At 38.9% G+C, this 16,798-nt stretch overlaps 1 long non-coding RNA gene across 1 annotated transcript; it reads left to right on the top strand.

Annotated features, from left to right (window-relative positions):
* The first annotated feature begins 3,035 nt into the window (after window positions 1–3,035).
* On the top strand, window positions 3,036–5,573 carry LOC121395403. The gene is made up of 2 exons (XR_005962459.1): window positions 3,036–3,334; window positions 5,465–5,573. It is a non-coding gene; the product is annotated as an uncharacterized LOC121395403 (long non-coding RNA).
* The last annotated feature ends 11,225 nt before the right edge of the window (window positions 5,574–16,798 follow it).

Here is a 16,798-nt window from a genome sequence, read left to right as displayed (position 1 = left end):
GGAAGAAATCATTACTGTAACTACTATGTTTTTTATTGAAGAGATTATAATTTAACTTTAAAGATGATTTATGCTGGTTGCATTCACTTTTTTGATCAAGGTGCAAAGTAAAGGGTGGATGGAAAGGACCCTTGAGGATTTGTTACTTCCAAATCTGCTTTTTGGATATTGCACTTACACATACAACTAACTTGCCCCAAAGCTTCATTTTGAGAGTCATGCATATTTGTGTACTGGAACCAGCAGGAATTGTGCCCCAACTGACACAGGCAGAAAGTAGACACTACTTGCATGCAATATACTAAATCAGTTGTGGTGCATGTCATTATAGCAAGCTGTGTGCATTTTTTAGCAATGTACATTGCATCTGCATTCATGAATGAGCCCCCTCTGTGATTTGATCTAATTCTGAGGAAAGGAAAGGGAAGTCCTAGAGCTATAAATGCAGGGGCTGCACTTGACAAGGGATCTAAATGACCAGCAGCCAGATTAAACTGGTTTATGTTTAAACATTGTCATAAATAGATGTATCTGTAATTGGGTGAAAAGCAAAGAGTCAAGGTGAGGGAAAGCTGGGCTGGGGTGGAGAAATAGAGGTTGTGATGTCAGGGGAAGAAGCAGTTCACTTCCTTATATTCTGAGCAGGTAGAAACATGCCACCCACCCTCCCCTCTTTTTTGCATGTTTTCTGTGTTTCTTTAATTAATAACCAAATGTGGATGTTTTCCTGTATGCACTGTTATATTGTGGTTTCAATATGGTTATAAACGCGAGAGTCTGCATGGTATTATTCATGTTTAATGAAACTCAAATGCTTGATCTAGAGAATGTTTACGATCACTATTGGGGTCAGGAAGGAATTTTTTCTCTTTTGTAGAATAATTGGCACTGGCTTCAGGCTGAGTTTTTTGCCTTCCTCTGGATCAAAACACTGGATATATGATAATGTATTTTAAGTTTTATTTGTAACAGCAGAGGTAGAACCTTGCCAGAGTATTGCACAGGAAATTCTAGAAGAGTGAAAGAAGAGTGAAGAGTGAAAATTGATACAGATACTGCTACTGCTTGTGCTAGGTGACAGCCTGCTTGGATTTCCTATCATCCACACTGCAGATTCAGGACCGACAGCAGGGCTGTTGAACTTCTCTCATGGTGGGAGATGCAGCTCCTTCTGGTAGCAGATTCTGGGGCCATCGTCTGTAGATAGAGGCAGCTTAATACTTAGTGGTGGATATAATGACATAATGTTGATCTCAAGTCTTCAGTGAGGAATGGAGTATAGTAGCAATCTCTTATGTAATTCTGACCAGGGCTGCCATCAGGGGGGGTACAGGGGGGACAATTGTCCTGCGCCATGTGGGTTTTTGTGGCTTAGGGGGGCCCAACCATGCCACTTGTTCAGCCAGGCCCCCCTGCTGTCAGAGAGCTGTCAACTTCAGAAGGGAGGGCAGGAGCTCACAGGCAGGCATCATTTTCATGCCAGAAAATTTTCTTTTCTGCTGATTGGTCACTGAAGTCCAAGTCCCGGGAAAGCTGCATTGGGATTGGATAGGGTGGAGGGGAAGTTCAAACTTGACCCATCCAATCCTTGTGCAGCTGTACCGGGACTTAAGCTCCCCATAGACGCGACGATTCTTCTTGCCGAACGACCGATTTTAGGGAAGTCCGACCAATCCTTCAAAATTATCGTGCGGTTAATGGGATTCGAATGATTATTATTATTAACATGTATTTATATAGCGCCAACATATTATGTAGCACTGTACATCGTACATCTTCGACCGACATCTGTCAGGAAATTGATTGGCCAGGTCAAAAAATCTTTGTCGGTCCCAGTGCAATCTATCTATGTTTGCAGGGCCAAGCAGGCAGCTACCCTTTGTTTTCCTGGCAAATTGGTCTTTTTAGTTGATGGTCAATTCGTACGATCGTACGATCGTTCCGAGAAAATCGTGGTCTCACAATGAGGATCTGATCTTTTAAAAATCTCAACATCTATGGCCAGCTTTATACTTCAGTGACGAATCGGCAGTACAGAAAGAGGCACCTAAGCTCTCATTCTCCCTTCTGTAGTCTGTATTTCCTTACAACAGCACTGGGGGCTGTTTTTGAAGCAAGCAAAGTATGGGGGAACCCTGGCCACCAATTTTTTTTAACTTGTGGGGGGGGCGGATGGCCACCAAATTTTTTTCACTTGTCGAGTTAGTGACCACCAATTATATTTGTTTAACACCCCCTCAATAAAAGTAGTACATCCGATACACCCTCAAGAAAAATGGTACAGTCCAACATCCCCATCAAGAAAAGTTGTACACTCCAACACCCCCTCAAGAAAAGTGGTACACTCCAACACCCCCTTCAAGAAAAGTGGTACAGTCCTACAACCCCTCTTAAAAAAGTTGTACAGTCCGACACCACCCTCAAGAAAAGTGATACGGTCCAACACTCCCTCAAGAAACGTAGTATGGTCCGACACTCATCCCAAGAAAAGTGGTGTGGTCCAACACCCTCCTCAATAAAAGTGGTCTGGTCCGAGACCCCTCAAGAAATGTGGTATGGTCTGACATCCCCCTCAATAAAAGTAGTACATCCGACACCGCAAGAAAAGTAGTATGGTCTGACGCCGCCCCCCTCAAGAAAAGTGGTACGGTCCGACACCCCTCAAGAAAAGTGGTATGATCTTATGCCCCCCTCAATAAAAGTGGTACATCCCCTAAAGGATACTAGTATGGTATGACATCCCCAAGAAAAGTACCACTTTTCCATAGGGAGTGTTGGACTGTACCACTTTTTTCTGGGGGTGTTGGACAATACCACTTTTCTTGAGGGGGGGTGTTGGTCTGTACCAATTTTCTTGATGGGAGTGTCAGTCGGTTTGCGACAACTGCGGAATTACACAGAAATTGTCGATCTCTCAGTCATCTTACCGAGGAGCCGGAAGATGGATACTTGCAACTCCGCTGGAAGAATCTGCGGCGAGGGGTAAGTATGGAGTATGGGGCATTTCCCCAGGGGGTTAGTTAGCCTGGGGGAGGAGGAAAGGAGGTCTACCTGGGGTAGGCGGTACAGGTTTTTTTCTCCACAGGTTGAATTCTCCTTTAACAGCATGCAGGCTGAACCCAAAGCGCTTAATGCCAAAGCACCAAATCCAGAATCAGCGAAGAACCCAGGTGCCGAATACCTGAAATACCAAAGACCGGAAGCGACTAAGACCTGAAGCGTCAAAGACCCAAAGCCTCAAAAAGACCCAAAGCCACAAAAGGGGCCGAGGATGAATCCACAAAAAAAAAATTAAGAAACTGCCATTGCCAAGGACAAGGATGAAGAACCTAAGGTAAGTTCCACTGAACATCAATGTTTGTTTTTTTTAAATTGTATTAAGCCCCTGGCTACCAAAGTATTATCTTAATCCTCTATAGGCCCCTGGTCACCAATTTCTATGTTCTATATTTGTGTGGCTTTTTTACTGTGGGATGCGGTGAGGCCTGTGGTGGTGGGTGTGGCCCTGGGGGCCCAGACATTTTTGTCATATGGGGCACCATTAACAATCACATTACAATTCTTCGGATTAATTTAACAATTACGTTATGAAACTGTCAGATAAGGTTTGCATTATCTGAGCTGGACACATACACTTAGATACAATGTAATTTTTTTGACCCGTCACCCAAAAAAAGAATTCCAAATCCTATTTTATCCTGTAAGTCAAGCAAAATGAACTTATTACACCTTAAAAATTATTTGAATCTTGTTTCCTTCCGTCTGGGAATTAATAATTAGAGCAAGCAGGCAGGAGCCATTTTGTGGACACTGTTATTAAGACAAGCCTTGCATCATCTCAAAATCTTGTTTGTGCACCAGAATGGGGGACCTGATGTCCATCCCCATGCACTGGATACACAATTAAATTGAAGAGAAAAGGGGGAATGTTGGGAGTGCAGTTACATCTAGTAAGTGCTGATTGGAAAGTGAAAGTAATTGACTGTCCCGCCTAAGGCATAGAGGAGGGGCAGGCAATATTTGATTGACAGCTAAGATTTTTAAATGAGTTTACAACAGCTATGAGTGCTTAAATAAAAAATTATTTGGGTTTCATGTTTAATTTGAAAAGGACATGCTGATGACATAGAATCTCTGGGTTTAAAATACACTGCGGGGGGGGAAGCATTAACTTGGGAAAACTGCTGGAAGTAAAAGAATTAATGTTAATGGGAAACATTTCAGCATCAGAAGCCACATAAAACTCTTAACAAGCTATTTTTCATACAACCCCTGCTTTTTATGCTGAAATTGTGCACAGCTTTGACAAATACACTGGATTTTACACGGTGCCTTTAGAACAATATGTGGTGTATTCATATGCTGCTTCTATTTTTTTACACAGTTTAATAACTAGGACCATAGACAGATCACTGAATGCAGTATAAACAAGCCCTTATTAAAAGAAATGTTGAGGTGTAAAAACAAAATCATGTGATGTGTTACATATTTAATTACAGTAACTAAGAGCAGTGCATCCAAGACCTCGGGCATTTGTAAGGTCTGGCTGGCAGTTAACACATCTGCATTGTTTACTTTAGCTAAGCTTTTTCTGATACTAAAAACTGAACATTAGCAGATGCTTTATTATAATCACAAATAGAAACAGAATTAACAAATTATAACCAGAGGCATTTAAGAGCCATTCTGGAAAAAAGACAAGTTGTTTACTGCATTGTACTAAACAAAAATACTAAAAACAAAAATATTCCTTGGTGGTCTTAGAGTACATCAAAAGATATTTATGTATATTTTTTTTCAAGATGTAACACAGATAATATGAAAAAATTAGGGATTTTCAGATCCAGAGAGCAAGACGTTTTCACTTTTCTTTCATGACGATTATCATAATTATTTTACAGTATATAGCGTAATAGTGCTCATATACAATCACAGCTGCTAAATCGCAACAAGTTATGGTGCCCATAGCAACCACTCAGCAGTTGCTTTTGTTCATTGGACTACCAGTTTGAAATGAAAGCAAATATCTGAATGGTTACTATGGGCAACTGTATTATACAGCAATACCGCACCTATAAAAGCCTCATTATCTTTAATGGCTGTGATGCATTCAAGGGAAGGTACAAATATATTTTCATATTATTTTTCAACTTTTATATTGGCTCCTGTCTGACACTGCATGATGATGGAAACTGCGAAGATCTATAAGATACACTTAGAGACTCATGTTGATAATAATAATATAATATCTGTAAAGCACTTTTGTAATCGGCATTATATACAGTAGATAAATGATAATAACTAAATCCCAAATTTTTTAAAAGATATACGAGACGAGAATTTTTATGGTTTAAAGCATCAATGTTTTAAAAACATCTTCTGTTACATGCATATTTGCTGTTCATCTCCCTTACCTTACAGTAGTTTTATTGCTTATATATACATTTCACACTTTGGCCCACAGGTGAAACACAGGTGGGTCCTGGACTTCATGGGCCCCACGGACCCAGGCCTACTCCCCGCTGAGCTCTTCAGGCCCCAGTCGCGGCCACAAGATTTCCGGAAGTGGCAGGTAAAGGGTACGTGGTTCCCCTGAATCCTAAAATAGTGGATTCGGTGCATCCCTATTACAGAATAAATTATGTAAAAGACTTGGACAAAATATATAATGGTGTAAATGACAAGTTTACATCAAACGACACAAATTTAAAACAAAATAGATGCAAATGACAGAAAGGAAGAGTCTATATCACAGAATTCATTCTGTCAACAAAATTAACACTCAGTTCCACAAAACTATTGCTTCATTTGCAAAATATCAATTCAGTGAAACAATTATGTCAACCATATAACTAAACCAATGAGAAGCAAGCATACTGGTTAAGCAATAACAAGCAGTCTTTAATTGGAGTCCATTTATTGGTCCTCCTTTTTACTGTTTTATTGGTACTACTAAAAGCTTTTACAAATGGATGAATTAAATATGTTGTGCTGACAAAATATTTTTTTTGCCATAAAGCTGATATTATAACATTTCTAGGGATTTTGTAGCTTTGTAAGTATAACGAAAGTAAACCATATGACAAATATGATAATTTGAGGTGATATTGTTATTCCCATTATTTTCCAAAAGAAACCATCATTACAATAGGCCTAATATCCCCTCATTAACATCTGACCAATTCTCAAGTCCATAAAATGCAAGATCTTTATTCTACAATCATTGTAACATTAAAACCAGAAGTACTCATTGTAATGGGCCCCTCTATGTAGTAAAATATACCAAGCAGATATTTATAGTACCAGTGGTAATTCAATACGTGAGACACTTTTAAATCCACAAGAACAAGCACAGTACATAACATAAGCTCCTCTCTCCAAGTAAACTGTCTTAACAGCTGTTTAAAGAGCTTTACACTGCAGTGTGAAGTTGGTAAACTTTACATGTTTCCACTACTGTGGATTTGGTTAAAGAGATACTGACACCAGACTATAATCTTTTTTTATATCTATCATAACATTGTCTTTGAATACTATTTATAATTTTGCCATAAAAGTATTTGCCTTATGCTTTTACACTACCTTTCTTACCCCCATGTTCCTCTATGAGGGGGCTGCCATATTTGTGCAGCAGTAGTCTGTTACCATTAGAAACTCTTAGGGCAAGGCCAGATGTGGCGTTTTTGAGGCATTTTTACATTGCGTTTTTAAAAAAGAACAGCCAGGCGTAAATACGCATAAACTGCATTACCACTGAAACTAATGGAAAACGAACTATGGCAATTCACACAGGGCGCTTGCAAGCTGAAATCCGCCACAGGACGCCAGTATTGGTGTTTTTTTAGCAGAAACGTCAATACGTCAAGAAACTACCAAATCAATAGACTCTATGGGATCTGCACGTTTGAAACCACACTTTACGTAAATACGCAGCGTATTTTAAATATGGCGTCCAAATTCAATGATAACAATGAGAACAATGAGTACAAATGAGTACAAATGAGTACAAATGAGTACAAAGTGCAATTTTAAATGCAACTGGCATGTTTTACCCACAATGCAGTGTTTTCCCCCCAAAATTCCAGCTCCATGGTGGTCACCATAACTAGATGAATTATATGCAACCTTGGCCAATGATCTAAAATGTTCATACAGCACATGTGCTTTGATACAAATCAGACACAACGGTAATAAGACACATGATTGCCATAATTTTTGAAGTAGGGAATGACCATGAAATGGTTAGAAGCAAGAGGGCCCACTGACACTTGGGCCCACCGGGAGTTTTCCTGGTCAGTCCAACACTGGGGCGCATGCACGTGGATAGACACACACACAGTCTCTCTCAGCCGGAGAGTGGAAAGAGGGGACCAAACCAGGGGTAGGAGGCAGAGAGGTTACGTGCCTGGTGTCCCCCCCCAGCTTTGTGCCATAGGCACTTGCCTACTCTGCCTATCCCTAGTTCTGGCCCTGGTGCAAGGACCAGCTTTCGAAACAATGTTTCAAGTGGAAAGGATAATATGCATTCCTCCTATTACATGAGATACTATTTTAGTAATATTACTTAGTAATGCCACTTTATGGGAGTGTTATGCAACATTGTTACAGAACTTTGAGGGTATACTATACAGTACCTTGTTATTTTTTTGGATGTCTTTTTTATCTGTATGTATTACACTTTTCCATTAATGGATTAAGAGAAGTGATCACCTCACAGGGTTAATAATTGTGAGGGTCCTGCTATACACATTTAAGGAAGGAGTAGGTAGGCTGCCGACAGCTTCTGATGAAGCGGTGGGGAGCCACGAAACGCGTTAAGAAATTGTTAAATTTTTATAGGAAACCTTTAAAATGGTTAGGTCAGGAATACACAGACACCTAAACACATACATACACAGAATATAGCCTATAGGCAAGTAGCTAGTCAAGATCTAATTATAGATTAGACTAATAATGTGTGCCATTGTATAATTGTATATTGCAACACTGTCATTTTAAGCATCTTCCTTCCTCTTACATTTAGAACCTGTATCAGTCCTGTGATCAGACCTTATTTTTTGCCAGATATAAGGAAAATCATATATCTAACTGCTTTGGATATGGCATGATAGAGATGCCAAAACAGGCACACTACCTCATGAAGAAAAAAAACACAGTTTATTCTTACATTAAAAGAACACAGGTGGCTGCTGTGGAATAGTTGCTTAACGAGTTTCGGGAACACCCCTTAATCATAGACTAGATAGAGATGTATATGTTTATGTATACATGCATTCTTACCTGTTTTGTATAGTTAATATACTATTATTATTTTAAACAGAGTATGTCAGATTGTGCTTCTGTCATCATTATTTATTTAACTATAGGTATGACATCTATTATCCAAACTACTTGGAAACTAGCACTATACATTTTTGTGTGAAAAAATATGTTTAGTTTAAATAGGATGCCATGGAGAATGGTATAGTTTAATTTATATTGCTGTTGTTTTATTTTGCAGAATTTCTGCAAAATAAATGCATTTTTATATTCAAAAATAGATCGTAACTATTCGATAGAACAAGTATACATATACAATTTTGACTCAAGGTAAAATATCCTGCAACAAAATTTAGTGATTGATAACATGCAATGCCATTAGTTAGACATCCTGCTTGTCTGGTTCTAATTAATGATCATTATACAAGCTAATGGGTAGGTATTTGTTGATAAAAATGTGTTAAGCCAAACATACTACAGTGAAATCAGGAATACAACTTCACATAAACATTTAAAAAGTATTGCAAACTAGTACAGAACATGGATGATAATGCAAATGAGTATGTTTCATTTTGTAGTGAGGAATTGAACTGTGGTGCTAAAATCTGTTACACTGGTTTTAATGCAAGCATTCAAATGGACTGACTAAGTTATTCTTAATAAATGGTTTAATTCTTATCTTATATTTTTCTTTCTCTCTATTGGGTTGGCCAACTTAGGCTAGTGCCAGATGGGGCAGAAATCAGCCTGCTGAAATCTGCAAGCCGATTTCAGACCCTCACCGCTATCAGAATCCTCTTCTCACTTTGTGGATTTTGGTGAAGAAACGCAAGACTTTGCATTCCAAGCCGGAATCCGCAGAGTGTGTTCGTGCAGGAGCCACACAAGACTTTACAGAGAAGAAGATTCTGCTAGTGGTGAGGGGCTGAAATCAACCTGTGGATTTCAGCAGGCTGATTTTTGCCCTGTCTGGCCCTAGCCTTGCGTCTTTGCTCTATATGGAGGCCTGTTAAATAAACCTTCAATTTTTACATCAACACAAGAATTCTCTTTGTGAAATCACACAGGGGATATTAAAAGTTTTAGCAAACCCATATTGTAGTTGGGATTTATTGCAGTATATTAACAGAATTGCAAGTGGCTGAGCAGATGGATATTTGTCAAGTCAGGTCAAGTCAGTGTACGTATATAAGTTGTGATTTAAATAATCTGCTTTAATGGACAAGGAACATGAGGTTTACTAAAGGGTTCTAATTTTTTAGGCACCTACCAGTTGTTTCTTTTTCCCCAAGGCTTGTGTTTGCAGTTGCATATTTTTGCACTTGCACTTTTTGTCTATTGTATTGTGTAGCACCATGGTCCTAGAGGAACATTGTTTAGTTTCACTGTGTACTGTACAAACGTATATGGATGAAATGACAATAAACTCACTCTTGACTCTCTTGACTCTTGACTCTTGACCCAGTGTATTTTTGCTATGAGCATAGTACTGTACCATGATCTTCACTCATTTTGTAAGGATTCCTTGCTGCTTCCACCTTTCCATATTTTCATGAGTTGAAAAAGTTACATTGGAAATCAACGCTTGCTAGGACCCCCTAAAGAGAACCTGTGTTGTAAACAAAATTCAACCTATGGGTTGGTCCATGCCTAGTATAGTAAAATTTGAAATGGACCTGGCGAGGGATCTCTAGGATAGCAGTTAGAACGGAGCAGTGGTGCTCAAAGTTCCATGGGCTTAAGAGGACTGAAAGATGCTAGATAAAATATTTTTTGTGAATATACAGTTAACGTTCTGCTTGCTTTAGAGGTTTTTTTACAGAGATTAAAATTTAAAATAATGCAATTGATTCAATGTAAAGTGTTAGGAGCCTGAGAGCTTGTCAGATTGTAAACAGCCAGAGCGGAACTACAGCAGCTGTCAGACTAATCAGTGGAATTCCAAATATGTTTCCTCTGAGTTCTTCTGTGGTGCTTCAAGGCACAGAGTTTGTGAAGGGAAGGATAAGGCCTGGGAGGGGTATCCTAGAATACAGATTATATCACATTCTTAGTTTAGTCAGGGCAGGCAAGGAAGTCTCTGTGTTACATGCCAAAACAGCAAAATTGCAATATTAGCTATAAGACTTACCTAGCAGATTGAAGCATAATAAAGCAGTTTTGGGGTTTATATTTCCTTATATTTTAGTGAACGTTCAACTATTGTGACAGTGTTACTGAAGGAAAATTTGCAATAGATCACTCTAGGAACCTTTCCAAAATAAATGATTTCCACTGGTTTTAAAGTTATTTGTAAATGTAATTTATATTGTAATTGAAAGCAGTATTTGTCTATCCCATTGGGTTCTCTGATCTTAAAATAGTGTTGCAGGTGTCTAGTTTTGGACTGGGGACCCTTGGATCCATCAGAACATCTGACTTCCTGACTTCCAGGGTCCTTGCTGTTATGACTCCCTCTTTACAGAGTGCTGTGTTGCATGGATGACATCCTACCCCTTCTCTCCCAAATCCTATAGGACACACACAACACTGACTACCTCTGCAAACTGACCAGTGGTGATGGAGCCTGCTGAAGCCAGAACTGACAACAATTTCTGCCGGTATCTTGGTAGGCCAGTCCAACCCTGCAGATTTCAGTTTTCCTCCAGGAGTGTAGATAAACCTAAAACGACACTACTTGCTTTAAACTGCAATTACATTTATGGATAACTTTAAAACTATCAAACATTTGTAAGTAATGTATATTGGAATGTTGCTTATAACATTTTCTTTCATTTTGGCAAGATTCCGTTCCACGAAAAAACATTTTATGGTTTATCACGTGAAAACTAATGGCGGGATCCAATTTGAGGAGAAAAAACTTTTATCTTAATTCAGTTCAAGTTTTTCCCATAGTCTTCAATAGAGGTTTGGGGCTAGAAAAATGTTTATCTCCTAATTCAATTCCAGGTTTCATAGAGCCAGATGCAATTCAGCGAGAGAATCTTATCTCACTGTATCACACAAGTCTATGGGAACTGAATTAGAAAAAACTTGGAATTGAATCTTTTCCCCGTCAAATTGAATCAAGCCTTTATGTTATACACAGTGTTATACATAGTGAGATCATTTCTTTACATTGAATTGCATCTACAGTAGCTCTATGGGACAGTACAAAATTGAATTAGGAGATAAGCTTTTTTTTCATCAGACTTCACCTTCATTTTTTCACAGAGTTCTGTGTGAATCCCCCTGCCTCTAAGGCACTGAACTGTTATAAATAAATTATATGTTATAAACCCTCGATAAGATGAAACTTTTTTCTATTGACCTATTAACAGTTTTCCTAGAGGATGACGGAATGTTTCACTCATACATTCAACTGTAGTCAAGCCTTACTATTTAAGACTTACTATTTCTCATTATAGCCTGTTTCTATAAAAAAATGTTTCATTGACAAATCAGTCAGTCAGCAAGGAAAAAGACTGATTAGCATCAGGATACCAAAGGCTGTTTAAAACTATGGCAACACTGATTTTAAAAAAAGAGGCCAAGGATCTATAATTCAATTGATAATTTAATTGGTAGCAGGAAAGCCAGACAGTGTACTGACAGCAGAACTACATTTTCACAATAATGCTGGAAGTGTAATTAGTGTAATTAGGGTTTAGGCCTTCCCACGACTTCAGGCTAAAGCCTACTGTGTCCAGACATGTGCAATCATGCACACACTCACCAATGTCAGATTCTCATCACTCACAAACTAATTCAATCAGGTGATTTTGGAAATACACTGAACTCATGAATATCTAAAGTTAAAGTCACACAGAATACTGTATGTTTTGTTCGTCGCCAGTCATAAGAATATCTACTGGCATTTTTACTCAGTTTACATAGGGTGCAGAAGGGATGGGATTATTTCAGCACTAACGGTGCAAATACTGCAGCAGGCAAACTATCTTGTGAATAATGTTAATTTGTATAAGGTCTATTACACACTTTGTGAACTATTACTATATTATGTGGGCATTAATAACAAGAAATTAAAGATTATGTTACAGAGTGTTATTATCATGCAAACTGACCTTCATTAAACATAGTTGCAGGAGTCTTGTTTCATTCCATTGAAATGAATTGGCTTATTATTCTTTTGTTTAACTGTCCATGAATTTAATAGGAATATTATATAGTTTTTTTTAAAGGGGTGGTTTACCTTGAAGTTAACTTGTATTATGTCTTAGAACGGCTCATTTTAGCAACTTTCCAATTGGCCTTCATTTTTTCTTTTTTATAGTTTTTTTAACTTTTTCTTCTGGATCTTTCCAGCTTTCAAATGGAGGTTGCTGACCCCATCTCAAAAGCAAATGTTCTATAAGGCTACAAATGCATTCTTATTGCAACTTTTTATTAATCATTTTTCAATTTAGGCTCTCTGCTTTTAATATTCCAGTCTCTCATTGAAAGCATTGCATGGTTGCTAGGGTAATTTGGACCCTAGCAACCAGACTATTGAAATTGCAAACTGTTGAATAAAAAGCTTAAAAACTCAAAAATCACAAATAATAACAAACGAAGACCAGTGGCAAAATGTCTCAGCATATCTCTCGCTACATCATACTAAAAGTATATATACAAATTAACAACTCCTTTAAGAATATAAGATTAAATGTAGGCAGGTTAGGATGATGCATTGCAAGTTATTGCTATTTAAAAAAAGATGTGCCAAATAGGTCCTCTCAATAAGTTAATTCTCTTCAAGAATTCAGTTTTCTTAGTTGTGTCACTAAAAATAAAGGTCACAAAGAACTGCAATATAAATAAATATGCACACCAGCAATAATGTGTTGCAGATTTATCAGTAATATTTGCTTTTTTGTGCAATTTAGCACCTTGATTTGAAAATCAGCTCTTGTTGTTTAGCTTTTACTTTAAAAAAAGGTGTTATAAATTGGCCTTTTAAAGGGGCTACATGCCTTTGTTCTCCAGTATTATTAGCCAAAATGTAGTTGAAGACAAAAATGTGACTTGTCAGTATTCTGTGATCATACGTTGGCTTACATAGTCCTACTTGGGAGTTTGATTGTGGAAAAATAAATAATAATGCTTCATATGTGCACAAATTATACACAATGGTATTGTATGTTTATCTTGTAATGACTAATGGTGGCCATACACAGGCAGATTAAAGCTGCCGATATCGGTCCTTTAGACCAATTCGGAAGTTTATCTTCCCATGTGTTGGGGCTCCCGACGGGTACTCCCGATCGATATCAGACCAAAAGTCGGCCAGATATCGTTGGGGCAAGTCAGATTTTTTCTGCGATCCAGGATCGCAACAGCTAGTTGATGTGGTCCTACAACCTTTCGGCACCCATTTGCAGCATTGAAATCCAATCGTTCGGCCCCAGTGCCAAACGTATGGATTCACCCGATATCGCCCTGCCGTTAGTGGGCATAACAGGTTAAGATCCTCGCCAAATGAGGGGATCTAATAGTGTATAGCCACCTTAAAGGAGAAGGAAACCCCCTGGGCGCAGAACCCCTCCCCCTCCCCTGTGTTGCCCCCCCTCCCTCCTCCCCCCTGGCCTACCTGTCCCCCTGGGCAAATGCCCCTAACTTGTTACTCACCCCTCTGCGCAGGTCCTGTCCACGGAGTTCACAGTAGCCATCTTCTCCCACGTGCGTCTTCTTCCTGCTTTGCCCGGTGTCTTCTGGCGCATGCGCAGTAGGAACATTTACCGGTACCGATCTACTGCGCATGCGACGAATATCACGAAGTGAAATCGGAAAACTTCGTGACATTAGGCGCATGCGCATGCGCAGTAGTTTTGCGCCCAGGGGGTTTCCTTCTCCTTTAACAGTGTCTACTGATTTTATAACTTTAGGTGCACAATTGAGTTGTACAATGTATTTCTCTGAGACTGTGAAACTCTGTGATCTTGATGCCTGGCATTGTACCAATAGATAATTGAATTGGTAAATTGAACATTTGCTAGCGGGCCAGCATTGTTGTGAAGTATGCGTTGTGTTTGCAGATATTAAACATCAATCCATGAAAATTATAATGTACCATTTAAATTGTGGACTTTCTAAAAAGATACAGAAGGGTTAATTTACTCTAACAAAAATATTGTACAAAGTGCAAGAAATGCACCTTTTTTGCACTTTGCACACTGCCTTTGTTTGATGGAGAATTACTGCAGGTTTCTGCATAGAGACCTGCAGCTACTGCTCCCAGAACAATACTGTCTGTGTTTGGCAGCACTGTATTCATTAGGGGTAGCATTCGGAAGAGGCATAGGTGTCCCTTGGTGTCCCCCTCCCATCCCCACCCATCCCCTAACTTGCACATAATTCAGATGCACAAGTTACTGCCTGCTCTATTGTAAGTGGTAAGGACAGGGCTGCCTGCCACCCTCAAAGTTGCACTGTGCACCTCACACAGAGTTTTATTATCTGACACAAGGGGACAGATTCAATAAAGGGCGAATTGTCGCAATTGAACGCTTCACCACACTTCACACCACTTCGGCAGGCGAAAATTTGTTACCACTACCCTAATTCACGAAAATGCGAAGTTGCGTCCTGGGCGCCGAACGCTGGTGACTTTTTGCTAGCGTTACTTCAGCAGTGCGAGCGGTTCAAATCGAAATTACGATAGTGATCGCTTCTGCTTAGCGAAGCTTCGTTATTCCTCTAATGCTTAGGTCAATTTCAATAGGGCGGGTACGTTAAAGTCGTATGGATGTCTTTATTTGTGATGTTGGTGCAAATGCTTGAAGTGGCCACTTTTTATTACAAATATCCAAGGAAACTGATGAGCCCACCAAAAAATGAATGTTCCATGCCCCTCAAAAGTCTAGGGAAAAATGTTAACCCCAAAAAGTTTAATAGTTAGGACTTTTACAGGCAATCTCACTTCAAAAAAAGTCGCCAGAATTTTTACAACTTTAATGCATTTACGGCAGACAGGATATGATGTAACTGACATAAGATTGAGTAAGATCTAGCAGTTAGCCTGGTCTGAGGTGGCGAAGTCAGTAACATTCGCACTTTATTGAATTTTACGACCATTCGCCAGAGTCATCTACACCTGTTAGTTAATTGGCGATGTCCCTACGGATGGGATTTCTCCCAAATTTATGCTAGCGTTCGCCACTTCACCCTTTAGTGAATCTGCCCCAAGGTCTTCCCACACTGAGGGATGTTTGTAAGTTTGTTTTTGCTCCTGGTGCTTTTACCCAGATAGTTCAGTTAGATAGACTGCTAATATCTGCCTTTCACAGTGATATAGTCAGTAAACACAGTTGGAGTCATTGAATCTAGACCATTGATCTTTTTCTGCATCATTATTTATAGTAACAATTGCTTTCCTGTAATATCGGCTATTCATTAATTATTCATTGGAAGAGGTACATAGAAGCTTTGTACAAGCCTTAGATTATGGGAAATAATTGATTTTACTCTACAGTAAAGTAAAGCAGCTATGCTTTTTTGCCACTAACACTAAACATTGTTTTAGGTTAAAGACACTGGAGCACAAGTTAGTTTTAGTTACGTTATATTTATACAATGCACATGAATATTCTGTAGTATACCGTAAAATATATGCACAGTGCCCTCAGGTGCTTAGTGATGTTATCATTAAAAATCAGTAATTTATAATGTAATTTGGCTCACTGAAACTTTTGTATTTAAAGGAAAACTATAACCCCAAACAATGTAGTCTCTATACAAATATGTTGCATAAAACTGCTTACATGTAAAATCCTGCTCCATCTGAATAAACCAGTTTCATAAAATATACTTTTACAGTAGTATGTGCCATTGGATAATCCTAAATGGAAAATTGCCATTTTTAGGTACTATGGGGCACATTTACTTAGGGTCGAGTATCGAGGGTTAATTAACCCTCGATATTCGACCGTTGAAGTAAAATCCTTCTACTTCGAATATCAAAGTCGAAGGATTTACCGCATTTCCTATGAGCGATCGAAGGATTTTAATCCATCGATGGAACGATTTTCCTTCGATCAGAAAATTGTTAGGAAGCCTATGGGGACCTTCCCCATAGGCTAACATTGATGTTCGGTAGGTTTTAGGTGGCAAAGTACTTGGTCGAAGTTTTTTTTTAAAGAGACAGTACTTCGACTGTCGAATGGTCGAATAGTTGAACGATTTTTAGTTTGAATCGTTCGATTTGAAGTCGTAGTCGAAGGTTGAATTAGCCAAAAAAAACAGTCAAAATTCAACGTTTTTTTTCTTCTATCCCTTCGCTCGAGCTAAGTAAATGTGCCCCTAAGTGTCACCCCGTGGGACCTTACGATTCACAGTGCATACAATCAAACCAAGGGCACATATACATGTTAGGTCACATGAGCAATTCATTGTTTTTTTACTCCAACACTTCTTCCTGTCAGGCCTAGACTGGCAATCTGTGGATTCTGGCAAATAACAGAGGGGCTGCTTTAATGTGCCATAGACTGCCACTATTTATTAGGCTGGTGGGGGGCTGTTTGGGTCAGAGAGTCTACCTGAAATGCCAGGGCCTATTTTGAAT

The sequence above is a fragment of the Xenopus laevis genome, chromosome 7L (assembly GCF_017654675.1).
Source record: "Xenopus laevis strain J_2021 chromosome 7L, Xenopus_laevis_v10.1, whole genome shotgun sequence".
Taxonomy (NCBI): domain Eukaryota; kingdom Metazoa; phylum Chordata; class Amphibia; order Anura; family Pipidae; genus Xenopus; species Xenopus laevis.
Note: the sequence above shows the minus strand (reverse complement) of the source record. Positions and strands in the feature narration are given on the sequence as shown.